The following is a 20993-nucleotide window of genomic DNA, read 5'->3' on the forward strand; positions in this document are numbered from 1 at the left end:
ACGCAAAATAATTCCAATTGTTGAACAGTCTAACAGAAAATGTAAGTGAATCTTTTCACTTGATTTGTAAACACTCGCAAAATGTCTTTCAAGTCCTTAAAATACAGCACGATGTCTGTTTTATGAATTAGAATCATTTAGAGTAAAATTGATGATGAAGCAGATTCTGTTAACTTGTCACTGACACACCATCACAGAAACCTGTGAAACAACGATCCCTTCCAGTCTAACATTATTCATATCACGCTGACCAAAGATACGACTGCTTCTTCGTTCTTTACTGCCCTGGTGCAGAATCTGCCTTCAAGAAGGGCTACAGTCAAGGTGAATTATGGGTAACTGTGGGTGAGACTAACCAAGGTTATTAGCTTGTGCTAATGCTAGCTGTATGGATGTAAAGATTAATCGTAAAATCGTGATAAATCGATTCAAAGCTGTCAAGATTCATATGATTCTCGGCACTCTGAAAAATAAACTGCAATAATACTCGGTGAGCATCAGCAGCTGCAGAGCAAGAGTTTGAAACTGAGGACACACCACCGTCTTCAAAATCGGAGGCGTTTGGCTTCCCCAGGACAGAAAATGGAAGAGGTGAGAAGATAAACAAGACAAAAACTGTATAAATATTGCAAGAAGAGAGGGAACTACACAAATAGCACCACCAACATGATGCAGCATTTAAACTATCTCTCTCACTCACACTGGTCAAATCTACGAAGACGCAGAGCAGGAGGTGGATGCGAGAGCTGAGCACAGTCAGAACTGATTCTTATCATTGTCTCCTGCAGGCCCAATGACATGACTCTCATTTCCAAACGTTTTCTTTTTTTCTTCAAAGCTCCACCTCACATCCACCCGTGCGTGGTACAGGCTCCTTTTAAAATGTAATCTGTTACGGATTACTGAGCACCCGCTCGAGATTTGACCCAGCAATATAATCCTTTGTGTTGATCTAACATAATCTGATTTCTCTCAATTACTTTGTCTCCAAAATACATGGAATATGACGCGAAATGAACAATGCACTCCCGTTACACACTCTCCTGAATGGCATTGTTATCTAATGTGTTTGCAAACTACAGTATGTACACTGACACACAACCAATCGAGCATGATTTCAAACTCTAATTTTTCATCTGGATCGTATACATTCTGCACACCCATCCACATTTACGCACTCAAGTGACTCATTCAGAGTTCTGTAATCCCAGTTCAGGCTTTGTGTTATTCATCTTCACACTCTCACACCACCGCCGCCCACAGTCACCTCCCCTGCAGTGATGTTTTTATCACCCCTCCTGCACACCGGGAGTCGTTTGGAATTCGTTCTCCACTGTGGCGCCTATCTGACAGCCTGATGATCGGAATGGTTGCTCTTTATCTCCCCAGGTTTGAGACCAATCACGATAACTTCAGAGACCTTTGCAAAACTCAAGGACATTTAAGATTTTTTATCCAGATAAATATCAGTCAGTGCTATCTGAAAATATTGTTTATTGAGAGCCGGTCTGTATAAAGATGTCAATACACAAAGGTACAGTATGCATCTTACATTAATACAAGATGTCATTGAGAAAACATTACGTCTGTTTGAGTAACCGAGTGTTTTACCGACTATGATGTGACATATGTAGATTTACAGCATCAAGAAGTCATTTTAATTCAACACACCAATCAAGATAACAACTATATGTCTTTTTCCCTCCATTCAAATAGTATTTAAGTTCACATTGGAGGCCTAATTGTTGTGGATTTTCAGTGTTGTTCAAATCCCTATAAAAAGGGTATTTCTTAAAAATCCAATGATCATCAAGTTTTTTTTTTTTTCAGTTTTATGATGAAAGTGTAAGCATGGAAAAGGTTTATAGTGACAATAAGGACAAACTTGTATGCTTTTGTTCCAAAAATGTTACATTCATTTTAAACTAGAGTTATGGTTCACAAAAAAACAATTAACGGTGAGGGACTTTCATTTGTGATGATAAATCTCTTACTGATGGTCTGACTTTTACCAGTATTAAACTGAGTCCATTTCATGAGTTGACTCTCGACCAATCACAGCAGGTGGCCGTCTACCAACGAGTCTGGTGCTGCTTAAGGTTTCTGCCTGTTAAAGGAAGTGTTTCATAACTGTTACAAAACGTTGATCATTGTTGGATTTAAAATTGGGTCTCTAAAAATAAAGTAACAAAGAGATCTTGAAACATTGTCCAACCCTGTTATCTATTTAATGCTATCTTTAAATATTAGTATGCGTGTGGACGTCAGGAGCAAAGTGTCAGAAAACTAACCACTCGTCCAGAGATGCCTTCTTTGGCCTGAGGGAGGATCGGAATATTAGCCGAATATTTATAGCTTTTCCGGCATTAAAATAATATCTTACCACACACGCACACACACACACACCTACACACACACACACACACAAAATGAGATTGCAGTGTTATTTGTCGCTGCAGGCATATCTCCTTGCAATAGCTGTGAATAAACTGACCTAAATATGACATCAAAGCTTTTTTTGAACAACAATTTATAATTGTACTTTCATGTTTTTACTGTGGCGCCTTCGTTTTGTAATGAACTGAATTACAGAGGCCTGTAAAAAGGACAGAAATTGCGTCAGCAGACCATGAGGGCGATTAATCCTGTTGGACACTGGAGCTATAGCTAACATCCAAAATGACTTATGAACCAGAGCTTCATAGTCTCATCATTGTTCTGATGGTAATGATATTGATAACCTTCCCGGGCCAAAAATCTATTGATCTCATCTTCAAACTAATTTCAGGCCAGATAGGAGTGCATAACAGTGCCGCAGTAATGCAATATGGGATGAATGTCCCTCATTTGTCATGGTAACCAGACTGAGATGAGTTAAATATAGAGACTTCCGGTTTAGCAGAGGAGGGTTTTATAGTCTATTCTTAGCATTTAGAGCTGGTTTACACACAGCAGCATCAAGCCGCCCTCTGCAGCAAATTTTTCAGGAAAAAGACAATATAGATGTTTTCCGTTTGGTTTTTATAAAATGAAAACCTCAATCTAAGGAGACAGTTTCAAAATCCACAGTCTAATGGTTGTTAAATATATGAAATCAGCATGTCAGTCACTGTGAGGGAGAAGCTAGAATTACTGATTGACCGTCTAATGAGGTTTGAAAGACATCTGCACGAGGATTGGTATTAAATATTGCAACTTCGGTTCACATTTTCATTTATTTTTGACTGCTAGACAGAGGCTGTCGCTGTGTAATCACAGTTTCATGAGCTGGACACATTATACTTTGAGTCAGATACTGTTTCATATTTTAAGACCTTATGCCATATTGATAAAGTGGGTATGAATTTGACTAAATGAGGTCACATTAAAGAAAAGCCCCAGTGACACGACTTAAGTTAGAGGTGGAAAAAATAGAATTATTTATGTTCAGAATTTCTCTCTATCTCTCTCTCTCTCCGATAGGATGCTAAAAGCACCCTACATTAGCAATGATGTACATGTAGAGTACATTCACAGTATCTGATGCTCAGTAATGGTACAATTCATTACATATTTCGCGTAACACATCAAAACAGTGTCTGCTAAATGCTGTAAAAGTCAGCCGGGATTGGTAGCTCTGGGCTTATCGTTCCTGATTTCTGATATCATTTTGTGATTTTGTGAGATCATGGCAGCCGTCGCTTCAAGATCTTAGGTTGTTTGAGGCCGCGTTGAAAAAAGCAAGATTAATATCTCGCTCTGGCTGATACTGCTTATCAGACAATATTGATTAGTTTTAGATAAATATGAATTGGCGTGCATATCAGATAAGGCAAAGTAGAACAAAAATGATAAATCTGAGGTTTTCTTTTTGCTTAATGTTGCTTATTGCTGTGCTAATGATGTTGGGTCCTCATAGGTTCTTTTACCTGCTTTATTTTAATTCAAAACTTATTTATTTTTTGGCAGAAAAAAAACAAATATCTGATTTTTTAGATGCTCAGAATTCTTAACTTCTATTATCTGAATGAATCAGAAGTCAGCTATCAATCCTCTGTTTTAACAGGAAACAAGGTCATAACTTCCCTCTTCTTATATCTAATATAATGGATGCTGCAGCACCAATGAGAACAAAGCACGATTGGAGCAGAACAAGAAACAGATGGACAAAAGGGGTGTGATGACCAACAAAGCCAGCAAACAAACAGATCTGTACAGAGGATTGTCTTGAGAATGACCTGACAGGAAACTAATGACCAATTAGAGAGAAGCTGGTAAGAATAGCAGTAGAACCATCAACACCCAGTGACAGCTGCTGTGGAGAAGAGGAACTCACCCTTCAACAAGGGAACCCATCTAGACACACACACACACACAAACACATACACAAGCAAACACCAGGGCTCAGGTGTTCCAGGACTTGCTTGCACACTTGCCATGTGCCGTGTGCCTGACTGTCTCCCTGCCAACAGCACACAATACACACACGCACACGCTTGCACACACAAACACACGCGCACAAACACAAAAACTCATGCAGGCTAAAGGCAGGTTTTGGAGGGCACACAAACCTACACACATGCATGGAAACCTTACACACAGTGACACTATTATCCTCTGGCCTTGGATGCCAAAATGAGAACAAGGAAGTGGTAGGTGTATGTGTGTGCGTGCGCGTGTATTTGTCAGTTTGACAGTGTGTAAAGCATGTGTGTTGACAGATGATGTGCTTAAAACTGACACCACCCACACTCTCCCAGTGACAGCAGGTTTCATCACAGGGCCCGGACCTTTATGAACTTGGATGGTAGACAGTAGATTGGGAACAAAACAATTTGTCATGATCACCTCTTCACACACACACACACACACACACACACACACACACACACACACACACACAGCCGCACAGTACAGCAACCGTGATGGAAATCTATTTCTTTCCATGTCTGAAACGTAATTTATCAACAGCACAGTTATAGATAAGAAGCATGTGATGTAGCTCTGCCAATGAATACGTCATTACATCCTCGTTTGCCATTTAAACACAAATCATGCTTCTCCTTATCATGTAGATGCGTCAACAGAAACAAAAAGATGGACGCCTCTTGAAACTTGACTCATTAATACTGTCCTTTGTAGATTTAATATCCGTCATGTAAGGTCTAAATTCAAAGTCATCTTTATGGCAGGCAGAGGCTCAAAGGAATACTTTGTAAAGGTAAAAGCTTTTGGCTAACTTTGTAAAATGATGCTGCGGAGCTACAATAATAAGCTTCAAAATAAAGTGACAGAACTACAAATGAACAACTTTTGTCGTTATGAGCGAGACGAGGAGCATGTCACTACTGTCTGTAAGAGTTTAAAAATATCCCAAACATGTTTGCATGCCAACATCAAAGTACAGCCTCTGGGATACAAGTTTGATTCCTAAGATCGAGTTTCATATCTGTGCTTTTGAATTACTGTATGAATGGATTTATTTGAGGCATTGTATGTCCACCATCCTCCGTTATAATTGCCGTCAAGTTTTGAGCAGTTTGTTTGAATAGTTTCACAGATTATAATCAAGTACAGTTTTATGAAGCCGAATTCATTCAATTAAATAATTCAAACAAAAAAACAGCATCAAATTTACAACAGCATGATTAATGAAGGCTTTAAAATGGACATTTGAAGTATCTGTCAAGGAAACATCAATAAAATAAGCAGCATAAAATGTTAACTTCACTGAAGAAGAACTGTGCTTTTTTTCCAGATTTTGTTGAGATATCTTGTTTTATGTGTGTGTGTGTGTGTGTGTGTGTGTGTGTGTGTGTGTAGGCAATGACCTCTGCAGTAGATTAAATCATTTAGAGAATCAAAGCAGCATTATGAGTCCCCTGTTTTATTTGATGAAATTGCGTTTCATAATCATGCACAGCGAGATAGTAAAATTAATTAAAGCAGCAGTGTGAGTCAGCGACCCCTTTTACCTCAGCATTCCATCTAAGGAAACGAGCGAGCGAGCGAGCGAGCGAGCAACTGTTGCTTATTTCACACACATCCATTTCAGCAGTAAGACAATCTCTTCACTCTACTTTCAGGTTGTCAGTCATGAATGGTGGTGAACAAAAGGGGATGAGAGCAGAAGTTGGACTCAATTAAGTGTCACTCCATGAAGCTGAATTTCCCACTGAGCGTTTCCTTTCACACGCGTGCTCTGCCAGGATGCGACATGTCTCCTGCACTGTTCTGCAAATCGAGGCAGGGTGTTACATTAGCCGAGGCAGCAGCTCGAGATCTGACGTGCTGGTAATTAGTTTTCTTTGGCACGGTGGAGGCAGGTGTGGAGGAGTGTGGGCAACATGACAATACCAGCTGTCAGGGTGCCAAGCACTTCAGCATCAACCCTGTCCCTTTGCTTCTCCATTGAGACGCTTTCAGACCTTTTCCCATTCTCTTCAGATTCTTTTACTTCCCGTACAATAGGTGGATAAATAAGTGGAGTTAAAAAACGAGGCGTCCTGACTGGGAACTCCACCAATGGAACATCTCAATGTGATGTCCAGAGGATGAGTCATTCCTGGGATTTTGAGGCTTTTACTGGTTTGTAGAAGCAATTAAATTTGTTTTTTTATTCAAATATGTTAATCAACTGCATGAAATGTGCCTGCTTTATTGACAACCATGTATTGATATTTCTTAGTTGGCATAATTAATAAAAACATATATTTTTTTGTGATTATTGCAGTTTGAAATAAATGGAAACTATTGAATATGGTAAATTTTTACTTCAGCTCGACTGTTGAATTTTTTTTTTTTGTATCCAAAAAGGCTTACACAAAAGGTTTAATTAAATGCCCTGCTGTATTAACATCAAATTATCATCTACATTTGTTGTAATGGCAAGGAAGGTTATTCGACCTGGACAAAGCAAAGCACAGAAAAGTATTGGGCAAACAATCCATATTAACACAATGAGTTATTAGTTTTAATGAAACACCAGTTATAAAAAAAAAAAATAAAAAAAAAAAGTCTGCAGTACGGGGTGGCATTTATTCCCTCAATACAAAGATTGCGAGAAAGCAGCTGAAACAACATCAGAGATACTTTAAAAATATTGACACTTAACCACTTCGAGCATCTGTACTTCTCTGCCTTATTTGTCTGTCATTAGTAATGAAGGTTGATGATGATGGTGTGACCTTCTGTGTCACCACACTCTGATTGTGCCATTGGTAGCAGAGTCCCATCATTTTTGTCACAATGCCCTGTGTTAAAATTCATCCGGCACACTTTGCAGAATGCATGGCTTTACTGTCCATGTGACTCTTAGGGCAACGATACGAGCCCAGGGGTCAAGACATTCCTCAATATTTTGGTCACAGTTCTTGGTTTGGTTTGTTTCTGACTGCCTGGTCTATAGTACAGGCAGCGTTTAAGCAGTGTCATGTGGGAACATCTAATGTAGCCTTACTACGTACTATGAGGTGGCAAAGAGTGTGGAGTATCAGTGGATGTGCTATAACAGGCAACTTTGGGTCAGATCTACTGAGCTGTTCCTTTGATCCTCTTCACTGTTGTACCCACAGACTTGAAATACTGCATTTAATCCTTAGAAGACATAAGACGCATTTGACCTCTGATACAAATCCACAATTCCACACAATCTCACCAAGCGTTGGTGTAATCCATCTTATTTGATAGCAAAAAACACAGTGTGGGAGACTGTAAAACAGAGCGGTAGATAGAGTGGATAAACAGGAATGAAGGGGTGATGGGGGTAGAGAAACACAAAAAGGTTGATCTATTTCAGGACTGGTAATCTGTCCAGAACAAAACAACGTCAGCGCCGCCACATGTGTCTTTACATGTCACCATGACACTGCGAAGAAAATAGCGGTGCACTCAGTGGTAGGGATGAGCTAGAAAGGGAAATAGATCACAGAAATCGATGGATGCTGGAGCTTTTCTTAGCATGGACTCACTTCACAGAGCTGCTGCACGCATCATGTGGCAGCATCAAGTGTGTGCGTATGTGTGTGTTGCAGAAAGACAAAGTGCAAACATGTGTAGGTGTAATTCAGTCAAACAAAGCTCAGTTTCTGTCTATAATGTACCTGTGGGACATGAATTTCTGTACATTTAGAATTTTTCTGACAATAAAGGAGAGTTGGGTGTGGGGGCAGGTTACACGATGGGCAGTCCAAGGTCGATGTAAGTGACAAATGAACCTTGAACCATTGGTATTCTCACATCAAGAACATCATCGCTGGGGCCGAGAGAGAAGAAATGCTAAGAATAAAATGTGGAGCATCTCCCTTGGTGGACGGTCTTTGTAGAAAATAGAGCAAATGAACACAGACTGTGACATTCATCAGAGTGTGACTTTGGCAGGGTTACGTTCGCCGCCGCTCAACACCACCGGGTAACTGTCTCCTGATTTATGTGGCCTGCTGAAATAAAGCCTAAAATAATCTGATGTAAATTATTAAAACTATTCGGGTTGTTGCCTCTTTAACCAATTTATTAGAGAAAAGTTATAATCAGGAGAGAAGCAATAAGGGATGTGAATTTCCAAGACGATCTGAATCCATCCTCTGTAGAGCTACGATTTTGATTTATTATAATACAGAACGATCTGTGGCAGTTTGTTTCAACACAAATTCATGACTGAATCCAAAGGTTTTTATCTTTATGCAAATGAGAAAAGAAGAATGTGTCAAAACAACGTCCTCATTTTTATTACCATCCAACAGACATAGGCCAACATTACATATAAATACTCTGTCATTATGTGAAGCGTCTATCACTCACCCGTGCCCCGGTGTCTCAGTCTGACAGGTTGTTGCAGCAGGAACTAAATTTGGTTACTAACACAGAAATCTTAGGTCTTCGGTTACCAATTCAAATCGGTTGATCTTTGCACTAGTAGATTAGATTGCTAGTAGCAGTGTGGCCAAACACTCAAATAAACCTGTGAGTGCAACCTCACAGTTTAACCAACCACATCTTACCCCAAAACCTCTCCAATCACCACGCTCTTCACTCTCCGTCTTAGTCCACAACTCTGTCTCCGTGTTTTATTGTTTGTAAACCTTTAGACATCCAATTAGCCACTCCTCTGTGACGTCTGTCGAGTCTATTGACCAATGAGGAGCTGTGTACCAAACATTGCCTAACAAAGCAGTTGGCTTTGTTTGAGCGAGTGCAGTTTTTAGAGAAAGAGAAAAATATGTGCTTGAAATCAATGAGTCATCCACTCAAACTGAAAGCAGTCTGGACTTACATCTCACAAAATAAGAAACAGTTGTGCATTATCAGCAATTGCAGATGCAACAAAAAACAGCCTCTAACAACTGATCAAATCTTCACTATTAGGATACAAACAATACTACATGCATGCAGACAGTCTTCAGCTCTCTGTCAGTCTTCTCTTTATACAATAGTGCTTCAAAAATAAGACATACTGCTGAACGCCAAAGACTGATTCTGATACCCAAATCTGTTTAAGCTGATCCAATCCTGCCTGGCTTTCTCTGCGGATGAGTGAAATATGATGAAGTCATTCTCTACAGCTGGTTTCTCTGCTGGATCTCTCAAAAGTCAGACGAGAAAACTATCTTGCTCATCCAGAACCATAATCCATATTTCCCCCCGCAATGTTCCTTTCTTGACTTGACTGACTGAAAAGCAAATCCAAACTTCACACATAGCCCAGTCGCTAGCCGGCCCCAAATGTTAAGACATGCTATTCATTTGCATATTATAATGAGGGAGACAAGTGAGAGAAAGGCTAAGTGCTTTTTCTTATGTCAGTTTTTCGTCATCTCCCTCCGAGCTCAACACTAACTCTCTTTTGTGTTCTTTAATAAGTGTGGATCTCCCGCGGGAGACGAGCCAGCAGACTACACAGCATGCAATCTCGACAGATTAATGCAATTGTGTAAGTGTGTGGGTGTGTGTGTGTGTGTGTGTGTGTGTGTGTATCTGCACACAAGATAATGCCTTTGGAGACAAAGGCGGGATGTTTCCTCAAAGAGGAACATGGAATTTTCAATGAAAACAAAATTGAATTGAATGACAGCATTACATTGATTTAGGAGCCAGTGGGTGAACAGAATGCCGTGTTTTGTTTTATAACATTAAGAACAAAGTCAATTGATTTGGCCATTTTTACGTCACTGTTATCCTCAGCAATGTAAGGTTTGGGAACCCATGGTATTTTTTTCTTATCAAATTCTAATTTCATTCATTTTTTTAGGCATTCTATCAGTTTGATTATCTCCGATTACTCCGTTCCAGACCACTACATCCTGAAAGGATATTTATGTGCGTTTCATTTCCAGACATTGTATGGTTATAACTTAACATTAGAAATTGAAAGTGTAGATGACCTTCCAGAAAAAGGTCAAAAACTTCCTTGAGGTTCAAATGCAGCTAACATGGACGGATGAGCATAAGGCATTTTGTCCTTATTTTAAAGTACCATATGCCCGAATATGGGACAGCAAACCAACCTGGCTGCACTCATTCAAACAACGTTTTATCCTGACCCTGGCATTCAGACAGTGAATAAAAGCCATCTCCCTCATAAAGACAGAACATTGTTCCCGGCTCTCTGGAAGGCATGCTGCTTCACTGCCCCGATGAAAAGATGCTACCTTGGCAGACGACGACGTCAGCTTCTTTTTTAGACTCTGTTGCCGTCACTCGATTATGCACTCGCTTTTCAAAGAAGGTCTTTGTAAAGCGTCGGCCATAATGCAACAGATTCATCCTGCTCTGCTTTGAAGGGAATGCAGTCATTTCTGTGCGAGTATTTTTTTTATCCTCCATCATGGTGGATTCAGGTGATTGTCTCTTATATGAAGACAAAGCTGCGTTGACTTCTCTCCACCTCTTTCAAGGGCGTATCATATACGTACATCTCCCCTGGGATGGACTTTTTCGAGTGGTTGTCCTCAACATTGGAAATTCATAAGTGGATATGGTGAAGGATGTGAAACGCTATGCAAACATGACAGTTTCTGGGGAGGGGGAAAGTCCCACATCTTTGAGTCAACATTTATAGAAAGAGTCAGCAGTTGCGACTTTTATTGATACTTTACATTGATGCTCCGTTTAGTTGACTTGATGATGAAGACAATTTTTTCTATTCTCTCGGACAAACAGCATGTGACTGGTAATATGAACAGTGTGTTGATATAACTATAGCATAAACCTTCAAATAAAAATTGACATGCTTGGTGTTGTAGTGAAAACCACACAAACTATATGAGGAGTATATTGAGAGCAAGACTCTAAGGAGTGGTACAAATTTAATAAAAATCAAATCAGACCAAGACAAAGTCAAGACAAGACTGCCAGCGCAAATGCACATTTATTATTCTTTATTTATTCTAAGGCTCTTACAATCCACATCAGTTTCATAGTCACATGCTATATCTTCCATTCTACAGCACAAGTGTCTTTAAGTGAATAGCTACAAAAGTGTTATAAAAACAGAGGTATAGTTCAAGGGTAGAAATGATCCTTTGTTTGCTGGAAAATTAGAATCATCCTCTGAACTCTCCTTTGAATAAAGTAGCTATAGAACAGGAAAATGCACTTTCAAATAAACACAATTTTTACATTTTCTGAACTCTCAATCGTTATTCAAATAAGAAAATTGTATTTTTAGAGGAATCTAGCAGATTTCCTTGCAGTTTTTTTTTTTCACTGGCTGTCATATGAATTCTTCTTCTCGAGTTCTCTTTGTCTACGAACAAAACAAGACCGAGAAGAAAAGTAGCGGCGTCCTAGATGAGGACAAGCGAGGACAAGTCTCTTGGGAATGCTGTTTGCTACATCAGCATTTGTTCGAACAATCACAAAAATAAATAAATAAATAAAACATTCTGATAAAGACGTGGTAAGCCGTGCCTATATCGTTAAAGGAGAACAGGCTGAAGCAATTCTTATGTTGAATGCAAGTTGCCCCAGTGGAGTAAGGTCAGGAACAAGGGCTTCTTTTGAAAAGTATTTCTTTTCACTGTTCCATTCACTACTTGTACTTAAAACTCAGATGCCAATGAAAACCACACATGCCAAACAACATAAATAGAAATATTGCATCACAAGAACTTGCAGGTGGGGGCAATTCAAATGTCTTCGTTTCCATGGTTTAAAAAAAAAAAAAAGCAGCACGACTCTAAACTGACAGCTGCACACACCCATGTGTGACTAAGTATTATTTACAGCTTTCTAGTAAACAAAACTTGATTTGTGATTACATACTGATTGTTTTCTGTCATCAAGGAAACAATAAGAAAAAACACTTCAGAGTATGCAACACTGGCCTGTGCATTTCAGTGTATTTGTGGTTCTATCAATAGCAAAGTGCTCCATGCTTCTTCCTCTAAACAATCATTTATACTCTCAGTGAGACTCCTCTGCCTCACACAGAGCACTTTGATGAACCACCAGCCCCCTATTGATGGTCACAAAGCTACTAAATGCTAAAGAAAGGCTATCAACAAAAAATATTAGCATATCTATAATCCAAATAAATTGTCCTTTAGAAAACAGACAGCATGTCAATTCTGCAACCAGGGGGCTCTAAATCAAAACAATAACAGAAGATGGCCTCAAGGCTGATGGAGGATCATGGCAGTAACTCTCCGTGAGACTTAACTTGTCATTATTTGGCAAAACAAGCTTTTTGTTTCGATAAAAAAAGCATGTCACACTTATGGCCGTTTTTAGCTAGTTTTATTAAGGTTTTTCAAATTGTCCACGGAATTGTTTACGGTACCAATAAAGAAGTAAGAAACTCTTCAGCAACTGCTTGAAATAAATATACTAAATGTATGGAAGAGGCCAAAAGATGTGTGACTCATCACATAACAGTACAGTCTAAAAATGTACCCGTTAGCTTGAGACCATTGAATGTAGATTGTATAATGAAGAAATAACCTTTAAAATGAAAGATTCGGCTGACTCTAGTTTGGTTCTTTAATGAATTAATTGTACATGTATAATTTAAACTAAGCAGTAACTTGTCCGCTTGGTGGGATAATGATTGAATTTGGTTGTAAGGATGCAAAAAGACAGCCAACCAAGTGTAACCAAGGTGGAGACATTTTCGTGATCTCCGTACACCTTTAGAAAGACATACAGTAACTATAACTAGGACTGTCAACAGTTAATGGTGATTAATTAAGGTCACAGTAAATCAGTTTTTAAAAGACTACAAGAGTTCTGCATTGCAGAGTATAAATTACAAAACGGCCGAATTAGTGATGCAGCTACCTTATCCTCCGTCAGTCAAACAATTGTTGCAGCTCTATTCAATATTTTTGCCTCATTATGGATATTTAAAAAAAATCCTTGTTCATTACTTGTTCCTCAGGGACTCAGGATTAAATGACCTTGTGTATAGTGTGACCAATTAAACTGTTGTTGATTTCCCCGAGGTTGACCTTGTTCACAATGTGATGTTTCACACATCTCTTGTCGCACACATGATGCCAGAGAATCCTGTGTATGCAGATTTTCAGTGAAGTCATGGATCATTGTGGGAACTCTAACACAAATAAAACACACTGATTACAAGTAAGCCTACATGATGAGCTTAAGCCTGAGCGGTGTATTCTTTTTAATATTTCTTTCACTCTCCAGGCTTAATTACTGGTGCCTAATGCCTGCTATTTATTATGCATCTATTTCTGTTAATTAGCATTAATCAAACACTATGAGGGGAGCTTATGTGGAGCCAACAGAGTGTACCGTTGTTTATCTCAGTGCTGAGATAAAGGAGAAGCATTACAGTGGAAAATGTGAAAAGTAAAGCAGACGCAGCGGGAAAGAGTCCTGAGTGGAATAACACAAGTGGGAAAAGTTGAGCAGAGAGAGAGAGAGAGAGAGAGAGAGAGACAGAGACAGAGACAGAGACAGAGACAGAGACAGAGAGAGAGAGAGAGAGAGAGAGAGAGAGAGAGAGAGAGAGAGGTTGAGCAAAAACACCCCATTGTTGTTACCCAGCTTTCATGTTTATTCATTTTGGCATCCTGGCCGAGAGGTCAGCAGAGGTGTGTTTACACAAATTCCCCAATTCCCATAATGCTATGCGGGCCATCAGATACTATCATAATACAAGGAGGCAGCCAAGTTCAAGCCCTCAGAGGACTCTTGATCTAATAGCTTGTTTGCTACAATTAGCATGAAATTATATCTACGTTTTTGAAGTGCCTTTGAAACTTTGTTTGCATAGCTGAAATGCTTTGTTTGAATGCATTGTTTAAACACTCAGACGACCTTTGGATGACCTCAAACATTCAGGCTAACAACTGCTGATGTGACCTTTGAGCTTTTGGCTGACAAGGGCAGATCTGAAGCAGCTTCACCTGACTAGCACCCCACCCCCACCCCCCAACCACCACCACCTCCAATAGCAGAGATGTAGCACAATGGTTATTTTGGACAAATGTCACCCTCCCAGATCGTGTCACCCTTCCTCCCTCAACCTCCACCTGAGTTCAGCGTGAGGTACTTGCATCCCTCCGATTCACTTCCTGAACCGCACAGCCTTTAAACACCTCACACCTGTCTGCATGTTTAGCTTCACAGTGGGTATGTATATCAAGTTTCAATTAGTCCACATGCATGCATTAGTCCATACATCTCACTAAATGCATGAACATGCATCAAAACGAGCGCACACAATCTTGTAGCACAATCTTTTTTTTTTTCCAAATGTCATAAGTGAAGTGCCAGCATCCCGGGGACAATGAGGGGTATAAGGTTTCCTGGCAAGACTTAGCAGCACCCAAACTTAGATCTGACTCCCTAAGGATGTTGGTATGTGTGTGTGTGTGTGTGTGTGTTGATAGGTGGGAGATATACACCGAACAGTAAAATTAGCTCCTTGCCAGCAGTCTCTTGACAGTACGCTTCAGTTATATCCTTGCAGTGCGTTTCAGAAGTCTTACACATGTAGAGTGTAAAATATTTTTTCAATGACTTTATGACCATTGTATTTTTAATGCTGTCAGCGCTTCCATTGCTATTTTTTCTTCTAGTTCTTACAGCTACAAATGATACTTCTGAAGTTTAATATCGAGTCAAAATAAACAACCTTTAGAGTATGAAATTATTTTCAAATTCCCCGAACATCACTGTATAAAAGGCATATTTTCAGCACATTTACTGGGTCCAACTCTGCACCGTGTGGTATAAAAAGGTATGTCTGAACATTCCTAGATTGGCTTTAAGCTTCTTTTTTTTTCAACCTCCAACCACCGCACTGTTCAATCTGAATACAAAGGCCAAAGAACGAAATGCAAAGAAAAAAAAGCTTGGCATACCTTTTGGATAAGTTGAATTGGATTTCTGTTGAAAACAAAGCGTTGGCCTTTTTCCTGCGTTAGGCAAACACAAAAAAAACAAAGCTCATGTCAGTAATTGAAGCTCACGTTAATTACAAAAGTATTTGTTTGAATGAAACACTTTAATTTTAGATTTATTAAACTGAGAAACATGCAACACCAACTAAGGCACAAGGTGCAGTGGTGAATAAAGGAAAGGCTGGCTTCACTGCTGTAAAGTGCCAACATGGTGTTTTTGGTCACCACAGATCCATATTTCCAAACCCAAGATTTTCTGAGGTCAAAACATTGATTGTTCTGGTGGCAATAATGGCCCACTTGGGGGAATTATTGGAGTACTTTGTCAAAGCTTTCCATTAATTTGAAACGGTTGAGGCAGCATAAAACACAGGCAATCTTGCTCGACTGCTAACTGACAGTTTCCTTCCTCCTAAAATACACTCATTACCTAAATGTTTTAAATCATACAGATGAGTATCACAAAGCTGGTTAAAAAGCCTGACACCAACATCTTACGACTTAAACCCTGGGAAGAAAGACAAAAAAAAGTTCATTCCAGCAGGCTTGGTTTTATCTGGTTAATGGAAACAGAGGTGATGCCATCTCTTCCCACTGAAGAAAGAAATGACCATTTCCACAGAGCAGCTCTATTGATAACATCTACCTGTAATGCAGAACATCTTGTGATTCAAAATAGAGGAGAGAGGATTAATTATTCTGCTTTCTACCATAGCTTGGGCCTTTGTACCATGGCGACACGAACAGCTCATAACAATGTTTATGGGCAAACTAGTCAAGAATTCAAGTTGATCAAATGTGATCAAGGACTGAAACAGAACCACACAATGCTTCCAATCGCTATTTCACTGGCAGAGACTGAAAACATGTGGATGCTACAATTGAATAACTTTTAAATACTTTTCAAAGCACACACACACCAAGAAGCAACACACCTTTGTAGGATAACGATAGATTTTATTGATCCCCCTCCCAAATGGGATACATTTTGTTCTTAAAGCAGCTCCAAAAAAACCCCCCAAAAAACCCGCGAGAATTTAAAGTATTAAGAGATAAAGAAAAACAGCCAGTCAGTTTAAGCAGTTTTGTGAGATTCTCAACCAAGTTAGTATGTTTTTCATTTCTTTATGTTAATGTGAAATACATCAAGCAGATCTTACAAAAACAAAGGCTTACAAACGGTAGAGCGTTTTACTTACAGCTGGCATGATATTAAATTTAATTTTCAAACATTACAGGCTGCAACACACATTTGACAGCTCACTGCAGCCCTGCAGGTAAAGTGGCACTCATGTGATAAAAGCTACTTTTCAAAGTCATGTGGGATTCCATGAGAAGATGTTAGAAACATATCAGTTTAAATATAGCTCACTTCATCGTTGCACTCACCTGACACCCCGTTGCTCTCTCCCTGCCTCTGTCCACTTGTCTGTGCTCCTCGACAAGTACCGGCTTTACTGCACCTTATAAAGTAGTATAACAATATTTAAAACATATATATATATATATATATATATATATATATATATATATATATATAGATAGAGAGAGAGAGAGAGAGAGAGAGAGGGAGGGAGAGAAACAACATGATGAAATTATATGCTAGTTTCCATCAATTAGCCAAAACGCATATTTATAATTACTTCCTCAATATTTGAACATACACAGCTAAATAATAATTTCAGGGGGAAATATCAGTTCACAACTTTACCTGTGAGACTACAACTTAACCTGCCTCTGTCACGGCTGGTTAAAAACAGGGAACTGGACCCAATTGCAGATTAATTAAAACAATTATTTACCTAAACCTAAAAAAAGGCAAAGGTATCAAACAAAAAAAAAGCAAAGACCAAAAGTAAAAACCACAGACAACATGAATGGACACCACACTGACAAACGACAACATCAAGAAACACTGAGACTAATAGGCAGAGTAATCAAACACAGGTGAGACCAACAAGACACAGGTGAGGACAATCAGGGCCATCAAGACAGGAGGGAAATGCAGAAGGCAGGAATCTAGACCACACTGAGGACCAGAACTACAAAATAAAACAGGAAACACTTAAGGCTGAACTGCATTTAAAGAAACAGAGGGGAAACAAGCGTCACTGGGAAAGAATGAGAACTAAATCAAGATAATATATCAAACCTCTGAAATATAACAAAAACAAGACAAAACCATGAACGCCTCCATATAACACATAACTCTAATATAACACATAAACTGTTTTTCATAACGAAATGTGTTCGATCTAAATGTGAAAAGTGCCTCCTGTCATTTCTCATCCAGTTGATGGACAAATTCAATTCAATTAAAAAAACTTTATTTGTCCCTTAGGGGCAATTCAAAGATGCTACCTTCACATTAATATTCGCTCAGTGTTGTGTGAGGACTCATTTGGCTGCGAAGATTGTTCAGTTATTTCTTATTCATGATCCTTAATTTTAACGATGATTTCATTGCTCTCACATTGAGATTGATTGCATTCTCTGCTCTTTGAATAAAATTTAAATCTATAATATCCATCTTAATAATAATTACACTATTTTTTTTGTCTCTCTTTGCTTTGTAGTTTAATATATTTATCATGTGTGATGCTTTATTTTGTATACTGATGCCAAAAACATGTTTTTACCCTATTTATTGTGGATCTTTAATTCTTTTTTTTACTAACTTTTGCTATTTTAACACATGTGATTGTTTCTCATCTTAAATGTTCTGTTTCAGTGTTTCTTTTCTATCCGAGAGAGTTTGCATGTGATTTAAGAATGTATGAGAGTGTCCAGTACATTAACACTGCAGTGGGTTATGACAGTTTCTTTGTGCCTTCGGGAAGCTGTCACTGGCACTATGCAGTTAACCTCCATGTGCAGTCACGTGTCTGACCATGTGAGAAGAAAAATGTAAGATGAAGTTGCCAATAAATCTGCAGATAATTTTAGCAGCACTGAAGCACAAATCAATTGGAGCACAAGAGTGTATTGATTGCAGGGTCATGTCTGGATACAATTCTTATCGACAATCGACATGTTACATGAGAAACGTGATGGGGCGACTGAAATAGAAATTTCCTTATTTACTTTACGGGCCGGATATCTGATTTACTTTACACACCAGTGATCAATACTGTAGAGGGTGAAAATATGCATACATTATGTGTAAATTAGGAAAATAAAAACTGCTCACAGAAGATGATGGACACCACATCTGGGATTGATTATACTGGGACGTTTATGGTCACTGATCAATAGGTGTGTTTCTGACGTCATTTCAATAGAGTGATACAAAAATACTGAGAACAATCTGATGAATCGCTGTACCTCTCGTTCCCTGTAGAGAATAAGACTAGGGCAGAGAGAGTTAGAGCACAGGGCAAAGAGAGCGACAGTGGCTAAAAATAACCCGCTTGTGTAGGCTGTGTGTGTGTGTGTGTGTGTGTGTGTGTGTGTGTGTGTGTGTGTGTAAAAAATGGGTTTGGGTCTTATTAGAGTCAATCCTTCTTTCAAACTGAACACACACACACACACACAAAAAAAATGAATTCCCTACAAATATCTCCCATCCCTAAAAACAGGAGGATGTGAGCTAAGCACACTGACTCTCCTGGGGTGGCTGCTGCCTATGCTATGCATGTCCTCCTCCACAGGGCATTTCACCACACTCTTTGGAACCAGAAGAGACAAGACCCCATGTTCAGACTTGGGTGGGGGTTAGGCTTCCAGCTCAGACAGAATTAACCAACTTGCTTTCGTTTTCTTTTTTCCTCCTTCATTTCTCCCAAATCCAGAATAGAATTCATTCCCCTGAGAGTTTGAAACCAGAAAATTAACCTTGCAAGAAGTTATGTGCTTCAATAATTTTGTGATTGTGTGTCTGCTGGGTCACCTCAGACACAGCAACATGCCGCGGCAGATGGTGCAACACACAGGAAGCCTCTGTCAACACAAGAGAACAGGCAAAGGCTCAAGAGGACATAATCACGGAGGAAGAGGAGGCTATCAGGTGAGAGCAGGAACAAGTGTCATTTGTGGTTGAGTCACAGCGCCACCATGTGGAGCCCATGTACTGCCTCCAGGATCTGCAGAGGAAGAGAAAAAAAACGTGTCATTGATTTTCCACACAGTTTTTCGCTTTGCAATTCATGCAGGGTAAATACACAGCCTCCCATAGTAATTTATCCAAAATAAACACATGCATACATGGTCACACACTCAACTAAATCCCTGCAGAGCTCTACCTGGCAACGGCATACAAACATCAATTCTTTTCCCTTTCTGTCTCACAAAACACAATGCACGGCAGCCTCAAAACCCTGAATCTCTTTGCATACAAAACACAAAAACTGATGAATAAACAACTTCAATTGTAACAAAATATGTTCTTTTTACAAGAGTCATCCTGTTGTTGAGCAAACTCTGTGAGCACAGTGAGAAATGTCTGTGGTGATCTTTGCAGATTAATCAGTATAAATTAAATCACCCACGAAACACAGCCATGTTGCCATTTTTTAGAGTCCACATCTAATGTTTTTTTTTTTCAACAATAATCCTTGTGTGGGTGGCTTGGCTGGCCAAAGCCATTATGTGGCTATGACGTCCATCGTTTTGATTTCAGACTAGACCTTTGTCACATGTAATTTACCTCTCCTTTGCTCTTGGATATTAAGATCAACACAAATTTAAGAATCACAAACATGTAAATAGTTTAAACCTCGTCTACATTCTACAATCCCAAGCATGAGGCCCATGCTGTTAAAATTGGAGTTGCACTGTTGCAGCTTTCTCTTGTTTGTTCGGAAGCAACAGTTATTGTTACCGCTGTCTTAATCTTCATGCTAAATGTTAACCACCACATGCTAATGGACTCACTTTGGCAATGCTAACATTGGGTTGTTTATCAGAAAGATAACTTTGATAACGAGCATCACACTCAATTATTATACACATTATTATACATATATATATATTATATTATAATAGTATATTCGATTTCTGTTTAAAGTTTTGAATCTAGAACGTTTTCTCTAAAGCCTCCGATAAAAAAAAAGAAGAAGAAAAAAGATATAAAAGAAAGGGGAAGAAAATGGCTTGTGAAGAATGATAGTGTAAGTGGGTAGAGTTGAAGAAAGACAACAAAGCGAGCAGAGAGAGCATTGACAAACACTTCTATGAAGGCTGCTTCTTCTGTTTGCACTGAGTGAGACTTGCTTGGACTTCAAAATTCTCTCGAAACTTTATTGACCGATTTCAACAGCTAAGCTGAATGAGATGAAAGAAGTAATAACTGCACATAATTTTTGTGAATCACGTCTGTCACGACAGAATATAAAAAAATCAATCTCTTCTTTGCCTCACAGAAATGTATAAGGTTACAGTTCTTCATACCACAGTTTTTTTCAAGTTTCTTTTCAGCCTATTGAATTGCTACATTGCCAGAGCCAGACTAAAAAGTAAATGTGTAAATAAAGAAATTGAAGAAAAAGTAGCTGAGGTTACACAACTGAGGCATAAACAGCTCAACACACTTTTCGGGATCAACCAAAAGTCGAATGGCTTCCTAATGGATGATTTAACCACCGGCTCCTTGACAGATTGTGGCAGCTCCTTTCTATTCCTGGAAAGAGAGCAATTACGCTGATGGAC

At 39.1% G+C, this 20993-nt stretch overlaps 1 long non-coding RNA gene across 1 annotated transcript in view; it reads right to left on the minus strand.

The window, feature by feature from the left end:
• The window catches only part of LOC306817758, a 71294-nt gene extending 52207 nt beyond the window's left edge, over window positions 1-19087 (minus strand). The window contains exons 1-3 of the long non-coding RNA XR_013778064.1: window positions 17059-19087; window positions 16737-16810; window positions 15309-15362 (exon numbers count right to left, since the gene is read on the minus strand). This is a non-coding gene — a long non-coding RNA (uncharacterized lncRNA). The remainder of the gene's footprint in view (window positions 1-15308; window positions 15363-16736; window positions 16811-17058) is intronic.
• Between the last annotated feature and the right edge of the window lie 1906 nt (window positions 19088-20993).

This window comes from Symphodus melops (assembly GCF_947650265.1).
Source record: "Symphodus melops genome assembly, chromosome: 22".
Lineage (NCBI taxonomy): Eukaryota > Metazoa > Chordata > Actinopteri > Labriformes > Labridae > Symphodus > Symphodus melops.